The 21,975-nt window shown below is 46.0% G+C and overlaps 1 protein-coding gene across 1 annotated transcript in view; it reads left to right on the top strand.

Moving 5' to 3' along the window:
- LOC106595801 (large neutral amino acids transporter small subunit 1) overlaps positions 1-21,975 on the top strand; it is an 82,711-nt gene that overhangs the window by 57,426 nt on the left and 3,310 nt on the right. The window lies entirely within an intron of this gene.

Raw genomic sequence — 21,975 nt, 5'->3', positions numbered from 1 at the left:
TCTCTCTCTCAGTACATAGTGATGGTGCTGTATGTTGTCTCTCTCAGTGCGTAGTGACGGTGCTGTATGTTGTCTCTCTGTGCATAGTGACGGTGCTGTATGTTGTCTCTCTGTGCATAGTGACGGTGCTGTATGTTCTCTCTCTCTGTGCATAGTGACGGTGCTGTATGTTCTCTCTCTCTGTGCATAATGACGGTGCTGTATTTTGTCTCTCTCAGTAAATAATGACGGTGCTGTATGTTCTCTCTCTCTGTGCATAATGACGGTGCTGTATTTTGTCTCTCTCAGCACATAATGACGGTGCTGTATGTTGTCTCTCTCAGTACATAGTGACAGTGCTGTATGTTGTCTCTCTCTGTGCATAATGACGGTGCTGTATGTTGTCTCTCTCAGTGCATAGTGACGGTGCTGTATGTTGTCTCTCTCAGTACATAGTGACGGTGCTGTATGTTCTCTCTCTCTCTGTGCATAATGACTGTGCATAATGACTGTGCTGTATGTTGTCTCTCTCTGTGCATAATGACGGTGCTGTATGTTGTCTCTCTCTTTGCATAGTGACGGTGCTGTATGTTGTCTCTCTCACTACATAGTATTCCGGTCACAACTTGCAGACTTGTTTACGCTGCTGTGCGTTTTTGTTGCCGATCTTACTTTGATACCTGACGGTTTTTTACTTTTTCATTACCGTATATTTTTACTTTTTCCCTCACTCAACTTTTTTCCTCACTCAACTTTTTTCATTCATCCCCGGAGGTTTTATCTGGACATGGTTCGTCAGGACTTCAAACAGCCGAAGCTAAGTAACATTAACATGATGCCTTCTAATTGCAGTCGTTGTACTTATAATATACAGGAGAACGATCGCCTTACGGCAAGGATAGCTGTGCTGCAAGCCCAGCTTCAGACGCGATCGTTAGGCAAGGGTAATTTCAGTGTAGGAAAGGATGAAACAGCGTCTGTGCCACCAGTAAGTACAGATAGTAACGTTAGTATAAACCCCCTCGCACGGTCCCCGCAGCCGGACATCTTTCTCATGGCTTCTGGAGGGAAACGCTGTAGGAATGCTCAACCGGTGTCGCTTATTCAGCCGACAGAAACTTTCAACCGGTTCTCCCCATTAAGCGAGTCGGAGGCCGAGACTTCTCTGGTCTCTACTCCTCCCGTTGTGGGGTCTGAGACGCCGACGGCTCCCACCATTAGCTCTGACAAATTGAAAACCCTAGTCATTGGCGACTCCATTACCCGCAGTATTAGACTTAAAACTAATCATCCAGCGATCATACACTGTTTACCAGGGGGCAGGGCTACCGACGTTAAGGCTAATCTAAAGACGGTGCTGGCTAAAGCTAAAACTGGCGAGTGTAGAGAGTATAGAGATATTGTTATCCACGTCGGCACCAACGATGTTAGGATGAAACAGTCAGAGGTCACCAAGCGCAACATAGCTTCAGCGTGTAAATCAGCTAGAAAGATGTGTCGGCATCGATTAATTGTCTCTGGCCCCCTCCCAGTTAGGGGGAGTGATGAGCTCTACAGCAGAGTCTCTCAACTCAATCGCTGGTTGAAAACTGTTTTCTGCCCCTCCCAAAAGATAGAATTTGTAGATAATTGGCCCTCTTTCTGGGACTCACCCACAAACAGGACCAAGCCTGGCCTGTTGAGGAGTGACGGACTCCATCCTAGCTGGAGGGGTGCTCTCATCTTATCTACGAACATAGACAGGGCTCTAACTCCTCTAGCTCCACAATGAAATAGGGTGCAGGCCAGGCAGCAGGCTGTTAGCCAGCCTGCCAGCTTAGTGGAGTCTGCCACTAGCACAGTCAGTGTAGTCAGCTCAGCTTCCCCCATTGAGACCGTGTCTGTGCCTCGATCTAGGTTGGGCAAAATTAAAAATGGCGGTGTTCGCTTTAGCAATCTCACTAGTATAAAGACCTCCTCCATTCCTGCCATTATTGAAAGAGATTGTGATACCTCACATCTCAAAATTGGGTTACTTAATGTTAGATCCCTCACTTCCAAGGCAGTTATAGTCAATGAACTAATCACTGATAATAATCTTGATGTGATTGGCCTGACTGAAACATGGCTTAAGCCTGATGAATTTACTGTGTTAAATGAGGCCTCACCCCCAGGTTACATTAGTGACCATACCCCCCGTGCATCCGGCAAAGGCGGAGGTGTTGCTAACATTTACGATAGCAAATTTCAATTTACAAAAAAAAACCAACAATGACGTTTTCGTCTTTTGAGCTTCTAGTCATGAAATCTATGCAGCCTACTCACTCACTTTTTATAGCTACTGTTTATAGGCCTCCTGGGCCATATGCAGTGTTCCTCACTGAGTTCCCTGAATTCCTATCGGATCTTGTAGTCATAGCAGATAATATTCTAATTTTTGGTGACTTTAACATTCACATGGAAAAGTCCACAGACCCACTCCAAAAGGCTTTCGGAGCCATCATCGACTCAGTGGGTTTTGTCCAACATGTCTCTGGACCTACTCACTGCCACAGTCATACTCTGGACCTAGTTTTGTCCCATGGAATAAATGTTGTGGATCTAAATGTTTTTCCTCATAATCCTGGACTATCGGACCACCATTTTATTACGTTTGCAATTGCAACAAATAATCTGCTCAGACCCCAACCAAGGAGCATTAAAAGTCGTGCTATAAATTCTCAGACAACCCAAAGATTCCTTGATGCCCTTCCAGACTGCCTCCGCCTACCCAAGGACGTCAGAGGACAAAAATCAGTTAACCACCTAACCGAGGAACTCAATTTAACCTTGCGCAATACCCTAGATGCAGTTGCACCCCTAAAAACTAAAAACATCTGTCATAAGAAACTAGCTCCCTGGTATACAGAAAATACACGAGCTCTGAAGCAAGCTTCCAGAAAATTGGAACGGAAATGGCGCCACACCAAACTGGAAGTCTTCCGACTAGCTTGGAAAGACAGTACCGTGCAGTATCGAAGAGCCCTTACTGCTGCTCGATCATCCTATTTTTCCAACTTAATTGAGGAAAATAAGAACAATCCGAAATTTCTTTTTGATACTGTCGCAAAGCTAACTAAAAAGCAGCCTTCGCAAATGGAGGATGGCTTTCACTTCAGCAGTAATAAATTTATGAACTTCTTTGAGGAAAAGATCATGATCATTAGAAAGCAAATTACAGACTCCTCTTTAAATCTGGGTATTCCTCCAAAGCTCCATTGTCCTGAGTCTGCACAACTCTGCCAGGACCTAGGATCAAGGGAGATACTAAAGTGTTTTAGTACTATATCTCTTGACGCAATGATGAAAATAATCATGGCCTCCAAACCCTCAAGCTGCATACTGGACCCTATTCCAACTAAACTACTGAAAGAGCTGCTTCCTGTGCTTGGCCCTCCTATGTTGAACATAATAAACGGCTCTCTATCCACCGGATGTGTACCAAGCTCACTAAAAGTGGCAGTAATAAAGCCTCTCTTGAAAAAGCCGAATCTTGATCCAGAAATTATAAAAAACTATCGGCCTATATCGAATCTTCCATTCCTCTCCAAAATTTTAGAAAAAGCTGTTGCACAGCAACTGACTGCCTTCCTGAAGACAAACAATGTATACGAAACGCTTCAGTCTGGTTTTAGACCCCATCATAGCACTGAGACTGCACTTGTGAAGGTGGTAAATGACCTTTTAATGACGTCAGACCGAGGCTCTGCATCTGTCCTCGTGCTCCTAGATCTTAGTGCCGCTTTTGATACCATCGATCACCACATTCTTTTGGAGAGATTGGAAACCCAAATTGGTCTACATGGACAAGTTCTGGCCTGGTTTAGATCTTATCTGTCGGAAAGATATCAGTTTGTCTCTGTGAATGGTTTGTCCTCTGACAAATCAATTGTAAATTTCGGTGTTCCTCAAGGTTCCGTTTTAGGACCACTATTGTTTTCACTATATATTTTACCTCTTGGGGATGTCATTCGAAAACATAATGTTAAATTTCACTGCTATGCAGACGACACACAGCTGTACATTTCAATGAAACATGGTGAAGCCCCAAAATTGCCCTCGCTAGAAGCCTGTGTTTCAGACATAAAGAAGTGGATGGCTGCAAACTTTCTACTTTTAAACTCGGACAAAACAGAGATGCTTGTTCTAGGTCCCAAGAAACAAAGAGATCTTCTGTTGAATCTGACAATTAATCTGGATGGTTGTACAGTCGTCTCAAATAAAACTGTGAAGGACCTCGGCGTTACTCTGGACCCTGATCTCTCTTTTGAAGAACATATCAAGACTGTTTCAAGGACAGCTTTTTTCCATCTACGTAACATTGCAAAAATCAGAAATTTTCTGTCCAAAAATGACGCAGAAAAATTAATCCATGCTTTTGTTACTTCTAGGCTGGACTACTGCAATGCTCTACTTTCCGGCTACCCGGATAAAGCACTAAATAAACTTCAGTTAGTGCTAAATACGGCTGCTAGAATCCTGACTAGAACCAAAAAATTTGATCATATTACTCCAGTGTTAGCCTCCCTACACTGGCTTCCTGTTAAGGCAAGGGCTGATTTCAAGGTTTTACTGCTAACCTACAAAGCATTACATGGGCTTGCTCCTACCTATCTTTCCGATTTGGTCCTGCCGTACATACCTACACGTACGCTACGGTCACAAGACGCAGGCCTCCTAATTGTCCCTAGAATTTCTAAGCAAACGGCTGGAGGTAGGGCTTTCTCCTATAGAGCTCCATTTTTATGGAATGGTCTGCCTACCAATGTGAGAGACGCAGACTCAGTCTCAACCTTTAAGTCTTTACTGAAGACTTATCTCTTCAGTAGGTCCTATGATTAAGTATAGTCTGGCCCAGGAGTGTGAAGGTGAACGGAAAGGCTGGAGCAACGAACCGCCCTTGCTGTCTCTGCCTTGCCGGTTCCCCTCTTTCCACTGGGATTCTCTGCCTCTAACCCTTTTACAGAGGCTGAGTCACTGGCCTACTGGTGTTCTTCCATGCCGTCCATGGGAGGGGTGCGTCACTTGAGTGGGTTGAGTCACTGACGTGGTCTTCCTGTCTGGGTTGGCGCCCCCCCCCCTTGGGTTGTGCCATGGCGGAGATCGTTGTGGGCTATACTCGGCCTTGTCTTAGGACGGTAAGTTGGTGGTTGGAGACATCCCTCTAGTGGTGTGGGGGCTGTGCTTTGGCAAAGTGGGTGGGGTTATATCCTGCCTGTTTGGCCCTGTCCGGGGTATCATCGGATGGGGCCACAGTGTCTTCTGATCCCTCCTGTCTCAGCCTCCAGTATTTATGCTGCAGTAGTTTATGTGTCGGGGGCTAGGGTCAGTCTGTTACATCTGGAGTATTTCTCTTGTCTTATCCGGTGTCCTGTGTGTATTTAAATATGCTCTCTCTAATTCTCTTTCTCTCTTTCTGTCTTTCTCTCGGAGGACCTGAGCCCTAGGACCATGCCTCAGGACTACCTGGTATGATGACTCCTTGCTGTCCCCAGTCCACCTGGCCGTGCTGCTGCTCCAGTTTCAACTGTTCTGCCTGCGGCTATGGAACCCTGACCTGTTCACCGGACGTGCTTGTTGCACCCTCGACAACTACTATGATTATTATTATTTGACCATGCTGGTCATTTATGAACATTTTAACATTTTAACATTTTGACCATGTTCTGTTTTAATATCCACCCTGCACAGCCAGAAGAGGACTGGCCACCCCTCATAGCCTGGTTCCTCTCTAGGTTTCTTCCTAGGTTTTTGGCCTTTCTAGGGAGTTTTTCCTAGGGAGTTTTTCCTAGCCACCGTGCTTCTTTCACATGCTTTGCTTGCTGTTTGGGGTTTTAGGCTGGGTTTCTGTACAGCACTTTGAGAATATCAGCTGATGTACGAAGGGCTATATAAAAATAAATTTGATTTGATTTGATTTGATTTGCTGTATGTTCTCTCTCAGTACATAGTGATGGTGCTGTATGTTCTCTCTCTCTCACTGCATAGTGACGGTGCTGTATGTTGTCTCTCAGTACATAGTGACGGTGCTGTATGTTCTCTCTGTGCATAGTGACGGTGCTGTATGTTCTCTCTTTCTCTCTGTGCATAGTGACGGTGCTGTATGTTGTCTCTCTCTGTGCATAGTGACGGTGCTGTATGTTGTCTCTCTCTCTCAGTACATAATGACGGTGCTGTATGTTGTCTCTCTCTCTCAGTGCATAGTGACGGTGCTGTATGTTGTCTCTCTCTGTGCATAGTGACGGTGCTGTATGTTGTCTCTCTCTGTGCATAGTGACGGTGCTGTATGTTCTCTCTCTCTCAGTACATAGTGACGGTGCTGTATGTTCTCCCCTCTCAGTACATAGTGACGGTGCTGTATGTTGTCTCTCTCTCTCAGTACATAGTGACGGTGCTGTATGTTGTCTCTCTCTCTCAGTACATAGTGACGGTGCTGTATGTTCTCTCTCTCTCAGTACATAGTAACGGTGCTGTATGTTCTCTCTCTCAGTACATAGTGACGGTGCTGTATGTTCTCTCTCTCAGTACATAGTGACGGTGCTGTATGTTGTCTCTCTCAGTACATAGTGACGGTGCTGTATGTTCTCTCTCTCTCAGTATATAGTGACTGTGTTGTATGTTGTCTCTCTCAGTACATAGTGACGGTGCTGTATGTTGTCTCTCTCAGTACATAGTGACGGTGCTGTATGTTCTCTCTCTCAGTACATAGTGACGGTGCTGTATGTTGTCTCTCTCAGTGCATAGTGACGGTACTGTATGTTGTCTCTCTGTGCATAGTGACGGTGCTGTATGTTCTCTCTCTCTGTGCATAGTGACGGTGCTGTATGTTGTCTCTCTGTGCATAGTGACGGTGCTGTATGTTGTCTCTCTCAGTGCATAGTGACGGTGCTGTATGTTGTCTCTCTCAGTGCATAATGACGGTGCTGTACGTTCTCTCTCTCAGTGCATAGTGACGGTGCTATATGTTGTCTCTCTCTCAGTACATAGTGACGGTGCTGTATGTTGTCTCTCTCTCTCAGTACATAGTGACGGTGCTGTATGTTGTCTCTCTCTCTCAGTACACAATGACGGTGCTGTATGTTCTCTCTCTCTGTGCATAGTGACGGTGCTATATGTTGTCTCTCTCTCTCTCTCTCTCTCAGTACATAGTGACGGTGCTGTATGTTGTGTCTCTCTCTCTCTCTCTCTCTCAGTACATAGTGACGGTGCTGTATGTTGTCTCTCTCTCTCAGTACACAATGACGGTGCTGTATGTTGTCTCTCTCTCTCAGTATATAGTGACGGTGCTGTATGTTGTCTCTCTCTCTCTCTCTCTCTCTCAGTGCATAGTGACGGTGCTGTATGTTGTCTCTCTGTGCATAGTGACGGTGCTGTATGTTGTCTCTCTCTCTCAGTACATAGTGACGGTGCTGTATGTTCTCTCTCTCTCTCAGTACATAGTGACGGTGCTGTATGTTCTCTCTCTCTGTGCATAATGACGGTGCTGTATGTTGTCTCTCTCTCTCAGTACATAGTGACGGTGCTGTATGTTGTCTCTCTCTCTCTCAGTACATAGTGACGGTGCTGCATGTTGTCTCTCTGTGCATAGTGACGGTGCTGTATGTTGTCTCTCTCTCTGTGCATAGTGACGGTGCTGTATGTTGTCTCTCTATGCATAATGACGGTGCTGTATGTTGTCTCTCTCTCAGTACATAATGACGGTGCTGTATGTTGTCTCTCTCTCTCTCTGTGCATAATGACGGTGCTGTATGTTGTCTCTCTCAGTACATAGTGACGGTGCTGTATATTCTCTCTCTCAGTACATAATGACGGTGCTGTATGTTGTCTCTCTCAGTACATAGTGACGGTGCTGTATGTTCTCTCTCTCTCAGTATATAGTGACCGTGTTGTATGTTGTCTCTCTCAGTACATAGTGACGGTGCTGTATGTTGTCTCTCTCAGTACATAGTGACGGTGCTGTATGTTCTCTCTCTCAGTACATAGTGATGGTGCTGTATGTTGTCTCTCTCAGTGCATAGTGACGGTACTGTATGTTGTCTCTCTGTGCATAGTGACGGTGCTGTATGTTCTCTCTCTCTCTGTGCATAGTGACGGTGCTGTATGTTGTCTCTCTGTGCATAGTGACGGTGCTGTATGTTGTCTCTCTCAGTGCATAGTGACGGTGCTGTATGTTGTCTCTCTGTGCATAATGACGGTGCTGTACGTTCTCTCTCTCAGTGCATAGTGACGGTGCTATATGTTGTCTCTCTCTCAGTACATAGTGACGGTGCTGTATGTTGTCTCTCTCTCTCAGTACACAGTGACGGTGCTGTATGTTGTCTCTCTCAGTGCATAGTGACGGTGCTGTATGTTGTCTCTCTCAGTACATAATGACGGTGCTGTATGTTCTCTCTCTCAGTGCATAGTGACGGTGCTATATGTTGTCTCTCTCTCTCTCTCAGTACATAGTGACGGTGCTGTATGTTGTCTCTCTCTCTCTCTCTCTCTCTCTCTCTCTCTCTCTCTCTCAGTACATAGTGACGGTGCTGTATGTTGTCTCTCTCTCTCAGTACACAGTGACGGTGCTGTATGTTGTCTCTCTCTCTCTCAGTGCATTGTGATGGTGCTGTATGTTCTCTCTCTCAGTACATAGTGACGGTTCTGTATGTTGTCTCTCTCTCTCAGTACATAGTGACGGTGCTGTATGTTGTCTCTCTCTCTCTGTACATAGTGACGGTGCTGTATGTTGTGTCTCTCTCTCTCTCTCTCTCTCAGTACATAGTGACGGTGCTGTATGTTGTCTCTCTCTCTCAGTACACAATGACGGTGCTGTATGTTGTCTCTCTCTCTCAGTATATAGTGACGGTGCTGTATGTTGTCTCTCTCTCTCTCTCTCTCTCAGTGCATAGTGACGGTGCTGTATGTTGTCTCTCTGTGCATAGTGACGGTGCTGTATGTTGTCTCTCTCTCTCAGTACATAGTGACGGTGCTGTATGTTCTCTCTCTCTCTCAGTACATAGTGACGGTGCTGTATGTTCTCTCTCTCTGTGCATAATGACGGTGCTGTATGTTGTCTCTCTCTCTCAGTACATAGTGACGGTGCTGTATGTTGTCTCTCTCTCTCTCAGTACATAGTGACGGTGCTGCATGTTGTCTCTCTGTGCATAGTGACGGTGCTGTATGTTGTCTCTCTCTCTGTGCATAGTGACGGTGCTGTATGTTGTCTCTCTATGCATGATGACGGTGCTGTATGTTGTCTCTCTCTCAGTACATAATGACGGTGCTGTATGTTGTCTCTCTCTCTCTCTGTGCATAATGACGGTGCTGTATGTTGTCTCTCTCAGTACATAGTGACGGTGCTGTATATTCTCTCTCTCAGTACATAATGACGGTGCTGTATGTTGTCTCTCTCAGTACATAGTGACGGTGCTGTATGTTCTCTCTCTCTCAGTATATAGTGACCGTGTTGTATGTTGTCTCTCTCAGTACATAGTGACGGTGCTGTATGTTGTCTCTCTCAGTACATAGTGACGGTGCTGTATGTTCTCTCTCTCAGTACATAGTGATGGTGCTGTATGTTGTCTCTCTCAGTGCATAGTGACGGTACTGTATGTTGTCTCTCTGTGCATAGTGACGGTGCTGTATGTTCTCTCTCTCTCTGTGCATAGTGACGGTGCTGTATGTTGTCTCTCTGTGCATAGTGACGGTGCTGTATGTTGTCTCTCTCAGTGCATAGTGACGGTGCTGTATGTTGTCTCTCTCAGTGCATAATGACGGTGCTGTACGTTCTCTCTCTCAGTGCATAGTGACGGTGCTATATGTTGTCTCTCTCTCAGTACATAGTGACGGTGCTGTATGTTGTCTCTCTCTCAGTACACAGTGACGGTGCTGTATGTTGTCTCTCTCAGTGCATAGTGACGGTGCTGTATGTTGTCTCTCTCAGTACATAATGACGGTGCTGTATGTTCTCTCTCTCAGTGCATAGTGACGGTGCTATATGTTGTCTCTCTCTCTCTCTCAGTACATAGTGACGGTGCTGTATGTTGTCTCTCTCTCTCTCTCTCTCTCTCTCTCTCTCTCTCTCTCTCTCTCAGTACATAGTGACGGTGCTGTATGTTGTCTCTCTCTCTCAGTACACAGTGACGGTGCTGTATGTTGTCTCTCTCTCTCTCAGTGCATTGTGATGGTGCTGTATGTTCTCTCTCTCAGTACATAGTGACGGTGCTGTATGTTGTCTCTCTCTCTCTGTGCATAGTGACGGTGCTGTATGTTGTCTCTCTCTCTCTCAGTGCATAATGATGGTGCTGTATGTTCTCTTACTCTCTCAGTGCATAATGATGGTGCTGTATGTTCTCTTACTCTCTCAGTGCATAATGATGGTGCTGTATGTTATCTTTCTCTCTGTGCATAGTGACGGTGCTGTATGTTGTCTCTCTGTGCCTAGGGACGGTGCTGTATGTTCTCTCTCTCTCTCTGTGCATAGTGACGGTGCTGTATGTTGTCTCTCAGTACATAGTGACGGTGCTGTATGTTGTCTCTCAGTACATAGTGACGGTGCTGTATGTTGTCTCTCTCTCTCAGTACACAATGACGGTGCTGTATGTTGTCTCTCTCTCTCAGTATATAGTGACGGTGCTGTATGTTGTCTCTCTCTCTCTCAGTGCATAGTGACGGTGCTGTATGTTGTCTCTCTGTGCATAGTGACGGTGCTGTATGTTGTCTCTCTCAGTGCATAGTGACGGTGCTGTATGTTGTCTCTCTCTCTCAGTACATAGTGACGGTGCTGTATGTTCTCTCTCTCTGTGCATAATGACGGTGCTGTATGTTGTCTCTCTCTCTCAGTACATAGTGACGGTGCTGTATGTTGTCTCTCTCTCTCTCAGTACATAGTGACGGTGCTGCATGTTGTCTCTCTGTGCATAGTGACGGTGCTGTATGTTGTCTCTCTCTCTATGCATAATGACGGTGCTGTATGTTCTCTCTCTCAGTACATAGTGATGGTGCTGTATGTTGTCTCTCTCAGTGCATAGTGACGGTGCTGTATGTTGTCTCTCTGTGCATAGTGACGGTGCTGTATGTTCTCTCTCTCAGTACATAGTGATGGTGCTGTATGTTGTCTCTCTCAGTGCATAGTGACGGTGCTGTATGTTGTCTCTCTGTGCATAGTGACGGTGCTGTATGTTGTCTCTCTGTGCATAGTGACGGTGCTGTATGTTCTCTCTCTCTGTGCATAGTGACGGTGCTGTATGTTCTCTCTCTCTGTGCATAATGACGGTGCTGTATTTTGTCTCTCTCAGTAAATAATGACGGTGCTGTATGTTCTCTCTCTCTGTGCATAATGACGGTGCTGTATTTTGTCTCTCTCAGCACATAATGACGGTGCTGTATGTTGTCTCTCTCAGTACATAGTGACAGTGCTGTATGTTGTCTCTCTCTGTGCATAATGACGGTGCTGTATGTTGTCTCTCTCAGTGCATAGTGACGGTGCTGTATGTTGTCTCTCTCAGTACATAGTGACGGTGCTGTATGTTCTCTCTCTCTCTGTGCATAATGACTGTGCATAATGACTGTGCTGTATGTTGTCTCTCTCTGTGCATAATGACGGTGCTGTATGTTGTCTCTCTCTTTGCATAGTGACGGTGCTGTATGTTGTCTCTCTCACTACATAGTGACGGTGCTGTATGTTCTCTCTCAGTACATAGTGATGGTGCTGTATGTTCTCTCTCTCTCACTGCATAGTGACGGTGCTGTATGTTGTCTCTCAGTACATAGTGACGGTGCTGTATGTTCTCTCTGTGCATAGTGACGGTGCTGTATGTTCTCTCTTTCTCTCTGTGCATAGTGACGGTGCTGTATGTTGTCTCTCTCTGTGCATAGTGACGGTGCTGTATGTTGTCTCTCTCTCTCAGTACATAATGACGGTGCTGTATGTTGTCTCTCTCTCTCAGTGCATAGTGACGGTGCTGTATGTTGTCTCTCTCTGTGCATAGTGACGGTGCTGTATGTTGTCTCTCTCTGTGCATAGTGACGGTGCTGTATGTTCTCTCTCTCTCAGTACATAGTGACGGTGCTGTATGTTCTCCCTCTCAGTACATAGTGACGGTGCTGTATGTTGTCTCTCTCTCTCAGTACATAGTGACGGTGCTGTATGTTGTCTCTCTCTCTCAGTACATAGTGACGGTGCTGTATGTTCTCTCTCTCTCAGTACATAGTAACGGTGCTGTATGTTCTCTCTCTCAGTACATAGTGACGGTGCTGTATGTTCTCTCTCTCAGTACATAGTGACGGTGCTGTATGTTCTCTCTCTCTCAGTATATAGTGACCGTGTTGTATGTTGTCTCTCTCAGTACATAGTGACGGTGCTGTATGTTGTCTCTCTCAGTACATAGTGACGGTGCTGTATGTTCTCTCTCTCAGTACATAGTGACGGTGCTGTATGTTGTCTCTCTCAGTGCATAGTGACGGTACTGTATGTTGTCTCTCTGTGCATAGTGACGGTGCTGTATGTTCTCTCTCTCTGTGCATAGTGACGGTGCTGTATGTTGTCTCTCTGTGCATAGTGACGGTGCTGTATGTTGTCTCTCTCAGTGCATAGTGACGGTGCTGTATGTTGTCTCTCTCAGTGCATAATGACGGTGCTGTACGTTCTCTCTCTCAGTGCATAGTGACGGTGCTATATGTTGTCTCTCTCTCAGTACATAGTGACGGTGCTGTATGTTGTCTCTCTCTCTCAGTACACAGTGACGGTGCTGTATGTTGTCTCTCTCAGTACATAATGACGGTGCTGTATGTTCTCTCTCTCTGTGCATAGTGACGGTGCTATATGTTGTCTCTCTCTCTCTCTCTCTCTCAGTACATAGTGACGGTGCTGTATGTTGTGTATTTCTCTCTCTCTCTCTCTCAGTACATAGTGACGGTGCTGTATGTTGTCTCTCTCTCTCAGTACACAATGACGGTGCTGTATGTTGTCTCTCTCTCTCAGTATATAGTGACGGTGCTGTATGTTGTCTCTCTCTCTCTCTCTCAGTGCATAGTGACGGTGCTGTATGTTGTCTCTCTGTGCATAGTGACGGTGCTGTATGTTGTCTCTCTCTCTCAGTACATAGTGACGGTGCTGTATGTTCTCTCTCTCTCTCAGTACATAGTGACGGTGCTGTATGTTCTCTCTCTCTGTGCATAATGACGGTGCTGTATGTTGTCTCTCTCTCTCAGTACATAGTGACGGTGCTGTATGTTGTCTCTCTCTCTCTCAGTACATAGTGACGGTGCTGCATGTTGTCTCTCTGTGCATAGTGACGGTGCTGTATGTTGTCTCTCTCTCTGTGCATAGTGACGGTGCTGTATGTTGTCTCTCTATGCATAATGACGGTGCTGTATGTTGTCTCTCTCTCAGTACATAATGACGGTGCTGTATGTTGTCTCTCTCTCTCTCTGTGCATAATGACGGTGCTGTATGTTGTCTCTCTCAGTACATAGTGACGGTGCTGTATATTCTCTCTCTCAGTACATAATGACGGTGCTGTATGTTGTCTCTCTCAGTACATAGTGACGGTGCTGTATGTTCTCTCTCTCTCAGTATATAGTGACCGTGTTGTATGTTGTCTCTCTCAGTACATAGTGACGGTGCTGTATGTTGTCTCTCTCAGTACATAGTGACGGTGCTGTATGTTCTCTCTCTCAGTACATAGTGATGGTGCTGTATGTTGTCTCTCTCAGTGCATAGTGACGGTACTGTATGTTGTCTCTCTGTGCATAGTGACGGTGCTGTATGTTCTCTCTCTCTCTGTGCATAGTGACGGTGCTGTATGTTGTCTCTCTGTGCATAGTGACGGTGCTGTATGTTGTCTCTCTCAGTGCATAGTGACGGTGCTGTATGTTGTCTCTCTCAGTGCATAATGACGGTGCTGTATGTTGTCTCTCTCTCTCTGTGCATAGTGACGGTGCTGTATGTTGTCTCTCTAGTGCATAGTGACGGTGCTGTATGTTGTCTCTCTCTGTGCATAATGACGGTGCTGTATGTTCTCTCTCTCAGTGCATAGTGACGGTGCTATATGTTGTCTCTCTCTCTCTCAGTACATAGTGACGGTGCTGTATGTTGTCTCTCTCTCTCTCTCTCTCTCTCTCTCTCTCTCTCTCTCTCTCTCTCTCTCTCTCTCAGTACATAGTGACGGTGCTGTATGTTGTCTCTCTCTCTCAGTACACAGTGACGGTGCTGTATGTTGTCTCTCTCTCTCTCAGTGCATTGTGATGGTGCTGTATGTTCTCTCTCTCAGTACATAGTGACGGTTCTGTATGTTGTCTCTCTCTCTCAGTACATAGTGACGGTGCTGTATGTTGTCTCTCTCTCTCTGTACATAGTGACGGTGCTGTATGTTGTGTCTCTCTCTCTCTCTCTCTCTCAGTACATAGTGACGGTGCTGTATGTTGTCTCTCTCTCTCAGTATATAGTGACGGTGCTGTATGTTGTCTCTCTCTCTCTCTCTCTCTCTCTCTCTCTCTCTCTCTCTCTCTCTCTCAGTACATAGTGACGGTGCTGTATGTTGTCTCTCTCTCTCAGTACACAGTGACGGTGCTGTATGTTGTCTCTCTCTCTCTCAGTGCATTGTGATGGTGCTGTATGTTCTCTCTCTCAGTACATAGTGACGGTTCTGTATGTTGTCTCTCTCTCTCAGTACATAGTGACGGTGCTGTATGTTGTCTCTCTCTCTCTGTGCATAGTGACGGTGCTGTATGTTGTCTCTCTCTCTCTCAGTGCATAATGATGGTGCTGTATGTTCTCTTACTCTCTCAGTGCATAATGATGGTGCTGTATGTTCTCTTACTCTCTCAGTGCATAATGATGGTGCTGTATGTTATCTTTCTCTCTGTGCATAGTGACGGTGCTGTATGTTGTCTCTCTGTGCCTAGGGACGGTGCTGTATGTTCTCTCTCTCTCTCTGTGCATAGTGACGGTGCTGTATGTTGTCTCTCAGTACATAGTGACGGTGCTGTATGTTGTCTCTCAGTACATAGTGACGGTGCTGTATGTTGTCTCTCTCTCTCAGTACATAGTGACGGTGCTGTATGTTGTCTCTCTCTCTCAGTACATAGTGACGGTGCTGTATGTTGTCTCTCTCTCTCAGTGCATAGTGACGGTGCTGTATGTTGTCTCTCTCAGTACATAATGACGGTGCTGTATGTTCTCTATCTAAGTGCATAATGACGGTGCTGTATGTTGTCTCTCTCTCTCTCAGTACATAGTGACGGTGCTGTATGTTGTCTCTCTCTCTCAGTACATAGTGAAGGTGCTGTATGTTGTCTCTCTCTCTCTGTGCATAGTGACGGTGCTGTATGTTGTCTCTCTCTCTCTCAGTGCATAGTGACGGTGCTGTATGTTGTCTCTCTCTCTCTCAGTGCATAGTGACGGTGCTGTATGTTCTCTTACTCTCTCAGTGCATAATGATGGTGCTGTATGTTCTCTTACTCTCTCAGTGCATAATGATGGTGCTGTATGTTATCTTTCTCTCTGTGCATAGTGACGGTGCTGTATGTTGTCTCTCTGTGCCTAGTGACGGTGCTGTATGTTGTCTCTCTCTCTCAGTACATAGTGACGGTGCTGTATGTTGTCTCTCTCTCTCAGTGCATAGTGAATGTGCTGTATGTTGTCTCTCTCAGTACATAATGACGGTGCTGTATGTTCTCTATCTAAGTGCATAATGACGGTGCTGTATGTTGTCTCTCTCTCTCTCTCTCAGTACATAGTGACGGTGCTGTATGTTGTCTCTCTCTCTCAGTGCATAGTGACGGTGCTGTATGTTGTCTCTCTCAGTACATAATGACGGTGCTGTATGTTCTCTATCTAAGTGCATAATGACGGTGCTGTATGTTGTCTCTGTCTCTCATTACATAGTGACGGTGCTGTATGTTGTCTCTCTCAGTGCATAGTGACGGTGCTGTATGTTGTCTCTCTCAGTACATAATGACGTGCTGTATGTTCTCTCTCTCAGTGCATAGTGACGGTGCTGTATGTTGTCTCTCTCTGTGCATAGTGACGTTGCTGTATGTTGTCTCTCTCTCTCAGTGCATAGTGATGGTGTTGTATGTTGACTCTCTCAGTACATAGTGATGGTGCTGTATGTTGTCTCTCTCAGTGCATAGTGACGGTGCTGTATGTTGTCTCTCTGTGCATAGTGACGGTGCTGTATGTTCTCTCTCTCTTTACATAGTGACGGTGCTGTATGTTGTCTCTCTCAGTGCATAGTGACGGTGCTGTATGTTGTCTCTCTGTGCATACTGACGGTGCTGTATGTTCTCTCTCTCTGTGCATAGTGACGGTGCTGTATGTTGTCTCTCTGCATAGTGACGGTGCTGTATGTTCTCTCTCTCTGTGCATAATGACGGTGCTGTATGTTGTCTCTCTCAATGCATAGTGACGGTGCTGTATGTTGTCTCTCTCAGTACATAACGACGGTGCTGTATTTTGACTCTCTCTGTGCATAGTGCTGTATGTTGTCTCTCTCTCTCTCTCTCTCTCAGTACTTAGTGACGGTGCTGTATGTCTCTCTCTCTCTCTCAGTACATAGTGACGGTGCTGTATGTTGTCTCTCTCTCTCAGTGCATAGTGACGGTGCTGTATGTTGTCTCTCTCTCTCAGTACATAGTGACGGTGCTGTATGTTGTCTCTCTCTCTGTGCATAGTGACGGTGCTGTATGTTGTCTCTCTGTGCATAGTGATGGTGCTGTATGTTGTCTCTGTGCATAGTGACGGTGCTGTATGTTGTCTCTCTCTCTGTACATAGTGACGGTGCTGTATGTTGTCTCTCTCTCTGTGCATAGTGACGGTGCTGTATGTTCTCTCTCTCTCTGTGCATAGTGACGGTGATGTATGTTCTCTCTCTCTCTGTGCATAGTGACGGTGCTGTATGTTCTCTCTCTCTCTGTGCATAGTGACGGTGCTGTATGTTGTCTCTCAGTACATAATGACGGTGCTGTATGTTGTCTCTCTCTCTCTCAGTACATAGTGACGGTGCTGTATGTTGTCTCTCTCTCTCAGTGCATAGTGATGGTGCTGTATGTTGTCTCTCTCAGTACATAATGACGGTGCTGTATGTTGTCTCTCAGTACATAATGACGGTGCTGTATGTTGTCTCTCTCTCTCAGTACATAATGACGGTGTTGTATGTTGTCTCTCTCTCTCTGTGCATAGTGACGGTGCTGTATGTTGTCTCTCTCTCTCTCAGTGCATTGTGATGGTGCTGTATGTTCTCTCTCTCTCTGTGCATAGTGACGGTGCTGTATGTTGTCTCTCTCTCTCTCAGTGCATTGTGATGGTGCTGTATGTTGTCTCTCCCTCTCAGTACATAATGACGGTGCTGTATGTTGTCTCTCTCAGTGCATAGTGTATGTTGTCTCTCTCTCTCAGTACATAATGACGGTGCTGTATGTTGTCTCTCTCTCTCAGTACATAGTGACGGTGCTGTATGTTGTCTCTCTCAGTACATAATGACGGTGCTGTATGTTCTCTTTCTCAGTGCATTGTGACGGTGCTGTATGTTGTCTCTCTCTGTGCATAGTGACGTTGCTGTATGTTGTCTCTCTCTCTCAGTACATAGTGACGGTGCTGTATGTTCTCTCACTCAGTACATAGTGATGGTGCTGTATGTTCTGTCTCTCAGTGCATAGTGACGGTGCTGTATGTTGTCTCTCTGTGCATAGTGACGGTGGTGTATGTTGTCTCTCTCAGTACATAATGACGGTGCTGTATGTTCTCTCACTCAGTACATATTGACGGTGCTGTATGTTCTCTCTCAGTGCATAGTGACGGTGCTGTATGTTTACTCTCTGTGCATAGTGACGGTGCTGTATGTTCTCTCTCTCTGTGCATAGTGACGGTGCTGTATGTTGTCTCTGTGCATAGTGACGGTGCTGTATGTTGTCTCTGTGCATAGTGACGGTGCTGTATGTTCTCTCTCTCTGTACATAATGACGGTGCTGTATGTTGTCTCTCTCAGTGCATAGTGACGGTGCTGTATGTTGTCTCTCTCAGTACATAACGACGGTGCTGTATGTTGACTCTCTCTGTGCATAGTGACGGTGCTGTATGTTGTCTCTCTCTCTCTCAGTACTTAGTGACGGTGATGTATGTCTCTCTCTCTCTCTCTCTCTCTCTCTCTCAGTACATAGTGACGGTGCTGTATGTTGTCTCTCTCTCTCAGTGCATAGTGACGGTGCTGTATGTTGTCTCTCTCTCTCAGTACATAGTGACGGTGCTGTATGTTGTCTCTCTCTCAGTACATAGTGACGGTGCTGTATGTTGTCTCTCTCTCTGTGCATAGTGACGGTGCTGTATGTTGTCTCTCTGTGCCTATTGACGGTGCTGTATGTTGTCTCTCTGTGCCTAGTGACGGTGCTGTATGTTGTGTCTCTCTGTGCCTAGTGACGGTGCTGTATGTTGTCTCTCTCAGTACATCATGACGGTGCTGTATGTTGTCTCTCAGTACATAATGACGGTGCTGTATGTTGTCTCTCAGTACATAATGACGGTGCTGTATGTTGTCTCTCTCTCTCTGTGCATAGTGACGGTGCTGTATGTTGTCTCTCTCTCTCTCAGTGCATTGTGATGGTGCTGTATGTTGTCTGTCTCTCAGTACATAATGACGGTGCTGTATGTTGTCTCTCTCTCTCTCAGTGCATAGTGACGGTGCTGTATGTTGTCTCTCTCTCTCTCTGTGCATAGTGACGGTGCTGTATGTTGTCTCTCTCTCTCTCAGTGCATTGTGATGGTGCTGTATGTTGTCTCTCTCTCTCAGTACATAATGACGGTGCTGTATGTTGTCTCTCTCTGTGCATAGTGACGGTGCTGTATGTTGTCTCTCTCTCTCTCAGTGCATTGTGATGGTGCTGTATGTTCTCTCTCTCAGTACATAGTGACGGTGCTGTATGTTGTCTCTCTCTCTCTCTCAGTACATAGTGACGGTGCTGTATGTTGTCTCTCTCTCTCTCAGTGCATAGTGACGGTGCTGTCTCTCTCTGTGCATAGTGACGGTGCTGTGTGTTTTCTCTCTGTGCATAGTGACGGTGCTGTATGTTCTCTCACTCAGTACATAGTGATGGTGCTGTATGTTCTGTCTCTCAGTGCATAGTGACGGTGCTGTATGTTGTCTCTCTGTGCATAGTGACGGTGCTGTATGTTGTCTCTCTCAGTACATAATGACGGTGCTGTATGTTCTCTCACTCAGTACATATTGACGGTGCTGTATGTTCTCTCTCAGTGCATAGTGACGGTGCTGTATGTTTACTCTCTCTGTGCATAGTGACGGTGCTGTATGTTCTCTCTCTCTGTGCATAGTGACGGTGCTGTATGTTGTCTCTGTGCATAGTGACGGTGCTGTATGTTGTCTCTGTGCATAGTGACGGTGCTGTATGTTCTCTCTCTCTGTACATAATGACGGTGCTGTATGTTGTCTCTCTCAGTGCATAGTGACGGTGCTGTATGTTGTCTCTCTCAGTACATAACGACGGTGCTGTATGTTGACTCTCTCTGTGCATAGTGACGGTGCTGTATGTTGTCTCTCTCAGTACATAATGACGGTGCTGTATGTTCTCTCACTCAGTACATATTGACGGTGCTGTATGTTCTCTCTCAGTGCATAGTGACGGTGCTGTATGTTTACTCTCTGTGCATAGTGACGGTGCTGTATGTTCTCTCTCTCTGTGCATAGTGACGGTGCTGTATGTTGTCTCTGTGCATAGTGACGGTGCTGTATGTTGTCTCTGTGCATAGTGACGGTGCTGTATGTTCTCTCTCTCTGTACATAATGACGGTGCTGTATGTTGTCTCTCTCAGTGCATAGTGACGGTGCTGTATGTTGTCTCTCTCAGTACATAACGACGGTGCTGTATGTTGACTCTCTCTGTGCATAGTGACGGTGCTGTATGTTGTCTCTCTCTCTCTCAGTACTTAGTGACGGTGATGTATGTCTCTCTCTCTCTCTCTCTCTCTCTCTCTCTCAGTACATAGTGACGGTGCTGTATGTTGTCTCTCTCTCTCAGTGCATAGTGACGGTGCTGTATGTTGTCTCTCTCTCTCAGTACATAGTGACGGTGCTGTATGTTGTCTCTCTCTCAGTACATAGTGACGGTGCTGTATGTTGTCTCTCTCTCTGTGCATAGTGACGGTGCTGTATGTTGTCTCTCTGTGCCTATTGACGGTGCTGTATGTTGTCTCTCTGTGCCTAGTGACGGTGCTGTATGTTGTGTCTCTCTGTGCCTAGTGACGGTGCTGTATGTTGTCTCTCTCAGTACATCATGACGGTGCTGTATGTTGTCTCTCAGTACATAATGACGGTGCTGTATGTTGTCTCTCAGTACATAATGACGGTGCTGTATGTTGTCTCTCTCTCTCTGTGCATAGTGACGGTGCTGTATGTTGTCTCTCTCTCTCTCAGTGCATTGTGATGGTGCTGTATGTTGTCTGTCTCTCAGTACATAATGACGGTGCTGTATGTTGTCTCTCTCTCTCTCAGTGCATAGTGACGGTGCTGTATGTTGTCTCTCTCTCTCTCTGTGCATAGTGACGGTGCTGTATGTTGTCTCTCTCTCTCTCAGTGCATTGTGATGGTGCTGTATGTTGTCTCTCTCTCTCAGTACATAATGACGGTGCTGTATGTTGTCTCTCTCTGTGCATAGTGACGGTGCTGTATGTTGTCTCTCTCTCTCTCAGTGCATTGTGATGGTGCTGTATGTTCTCTCTCTCAGTACATAGTGACGGTGCTGTATGTTGTCTCTCTCTCTCTCTCAGTACATAGTGACGGTGCTGTATGTTGTCTCTCTCTCTCTCAGTGCATAGTGACGGTGCTGTCTCTCTCTGTGCATAGTGACGGTGCTGTGTGTTGTCTCTCTGTGCATAGTGACGGTGCTGTATGTTCTCTCACTCAGTACATAGTGATGGTGCTGTATGTTCTGTCTCTCAGTGCATAGTGACGGTGCTGTATGTTGTCTCTCTGTGCATAGTGACGGTGCTGTATGTTGTCTCTCTCAGTACATAATGACGGTGCTGTATGTTCTCTCACTCAGTACATATTGACGGTGCTGTATGTTCTCTCTCAGTGCATAGTGACGGTGCTGTATGTTTACTCTCTCTGTGCATAGTGACGGTGCTGTATGTTCTCTCTCTCTGTGCATAGTGACGGTGCTGTATGTTGTCTCTGTGCATAGTGACGGTGCTGTATGTTGTCTCTGTGCATAGTGACGGTGCTGTATGTTCTCTCTCTCTGTACATAATGACGGTGCTGTATGTTGTCTCTCTCAGTGCATAGTGACGGTGCTGTATGTTGTCTCTCTCAGTACATAACGACGGTGCTGTATGTTGACTCTCTCTGTGCATAGTGACGGTGCTGTATGTTGTCTCTCTCTCTCTCAGTACTTAGTGACGGTGATGTATGTCTCTCTCTCAGTACATAGTGACGGTGCTGTATGTTGTCTCTCTCTCTCAGTGCATAGTGACGGTGCTGTATGTTGTCTCTCTCTCTCAGTACATAGTGACGGTGCTGTATGTTGTCTCTCTCTCAGTACATAGTGACGGTGCTGTATGTTGTCTCTCTCTCTGTGCATAGTGACGGTGCTGTATGTTGTCTCTCTGTGCCTATTGACGGTGCTGTATGTTGTCTCTCTGTGCCTAGTGACGGTGCTGTATGTTGTGTCTCTCTGTGCCTAGTGACGGTGCTGTATGTTGTCTCTCTCAGTACATCATGACGGTGCTGTATGTTGTCTCTCAGTACATAATGACGGTGCTGTATGTTGTCTCTCAGTACATAATGACGGTGCTGTATGTTGTCTCTCTCTCTCTGTGCATAGTGACGGTGCTGTATGTTGTCTCTCTCTCTCTCAGTGCATTGTGATGGTGCTGTATGTTGTCTGTCTCTCAGTACATAATGACGGTGCTGTATGTTGTCTCTCTCTCTCTCAGTGCATAGTGACGGTGCTGTATGTTGTCTCTCTCTCTCTGTGCATAGTGACGGT

This window comes from Salmo salar, chromosome ssa11, assembly GCF_905237065.1.
Source record: "Salmo salar chromosome ssa11, Ssal_v3.1, whole genome shotgun sequence".
Lineage (NCBI taxonomy): Eukaryota > Metazoa > Chordata > Actinopteri > Salmoniformes > Salmonidae > Salmo > Salmo salar.
This window is presented reverse-complemented; position numbering and strand designations above follow the sequence as displayed.